The sequence below is a fragment of the Rutilus rutilus genome (genome assembly GCF_951802725.1).
Source record: "Rutilus rutilus genome assembly, chromosome: 8".
Lineage (NCBI taxonomy): Eukaryota > Metazoa > Chordata > Actinopteri > Cypriniformes > Leuciscidae > Rutilus > Rutilus rutilus.
In genome coordinates this window covers 22,687,619-22,689,469 of record NC_140222.1, presented here as the reverse complement: position 1 = coordinate 22,689,469, position 1,851 = coordinate 22,687,619, and positions in this window count along the sequence as shown.

Below are 1,851 nucleotides of genomic sequence, written 5' to 3'. Positions count from 1 at the left end.
ATGTCTGTTTGAGACATGATAAACAGTGTGGTCAGTGTTAAATGATTGGCCGAATAAGTAAAATTGCCCTCAAATTGCTGCGTATTTTGTCTCTGTCTCTCCGATGTAGGCCTATACACAGACAAAGAGGAGATGCTGTTCTGGCTGAATGCAGCATAGTCTAGTCTAAAAATATTTGACACAGGCTACTTGTGTATTTCCCCCCAAAATGACCAGTCATCAGAAAATAGCTCACAAACACCCACACTATGGATAGCTCATCCCAAATAGACAGAGCTATGTGAATATAAAGAAGAGGACCGGAATGTTAAAGCAGATAAAAAGGCTATGAAAATAAAAAAATGCAAAGACTTATGTAAAAAGCTTTGAAATTAATCTCTAAAACGCATTAGTGACTTCGACGGTGCCTTTTTCAATCCACCCGCAGCAGAATCGCATTTCTACAGCTGTGACTTTAACTCTCTCCTTCCACTGCATGCATCCCTTGCCTACACGTTCATCTGAATCAGCCGTCTCCTAAATCTAATGAAAGCGTCATGCTGGGGAACTCTGCGTGTGATCTTTTTACGCCGTTGCGCACCGTTATCTGAAATTTCCAGTGCCTGAGTTAGAGATTGGAACAAATGATGCGGAATAGAAAACTTTACGCAGTAGCCTATTTTCTCAAGAAAGATCAAGTTTTCGACTGATTAGGAGAGGAAAAGTCATTTTCAATGCGGAACGATCCTCTGTGCTCGTGCGTAATTGCAGCGTAATTGAGAGGGTTTCTGTCAACATCGATCCATTCATCAGGAAATTACATCAGGTTGCATATTTTTCAAAGATTTAAGTGGGGCGACTTGCCAGGATTCCTGCCAGGAATTTCTCGCTCGCGGAATCTTTTGAGGCTCGCATCGCGAAGCATCTGTTGGCGCCCTTTTGTAGCTACTGTTTATTTAGCCGCAAGTCGTTTTAAACAAAACAATTCAGATTTTTTTTTCTTATTTTTTTTATGTATCACAATAAAATAAAATAAAAAAGCGATTCGAATTAGGCTAATTGTCTTTTGTCCAATTCCTGACGGAATTTATATAGTTTAGCCTACTAAACGCGTGTTCGCACTCAGTGTCTGTTAATTGCTCTGACTAATGTCAAATAAACAGCTGCTTATGTTTTTTTTTTTTTTTTTTTTTCTCTGTGTAGCGTGCAATAATAATTCTAAACGAATTCTAAATCATTCTAAAAGGCTCCAGCGGGTATTGTTGCTATTGGTAACTTCCTAGCGAGCGTTCTGTTTGCAATCGTCTATTTAGCGCAGGCTGACAAACAAAAAGGAATAAATATATACTTATATGTCTGTTGGTGTGCAGTGTGATAACGAGCCTTACGTAGTAGTACTACGTAACCTCAACGAACACAACTTAGCCTACGTTCACTAACGTATTTAGCGTTAAACGCTTCAACGTACGTTTACGAAACCGTACACATTCGTAGATCATCTTAACATTTCTGAATTTATTTGATTATCAGGCCTATAGTTTTACTTTTTAATTTTTTTATTTGTAATATTAATATTAGGCTACTATTCCAATAACTTATTTTTTCGAAAAATATCTATTCATCTGTTCAGTTATTTAGTAGGCTAAGGTTTTTTGGTGGAATTCAAGATAGGCTAAACAAATAGGAGGATAAAACTGCTGCAGGCAGTTGTGATTCTGTAAAAAAAAAAAGATTCTTTTGAACATTTAACACTGTCATTTCAACCCCACCAGTGGTTGCGCAGAGGTGCATCCTCTCTTGTTTTTCTGAAGGAGTATTTCTGCTGTGGGTGGTGGTATATTCAGTTCACTTCGATTTCAGCAGATGCTGAGT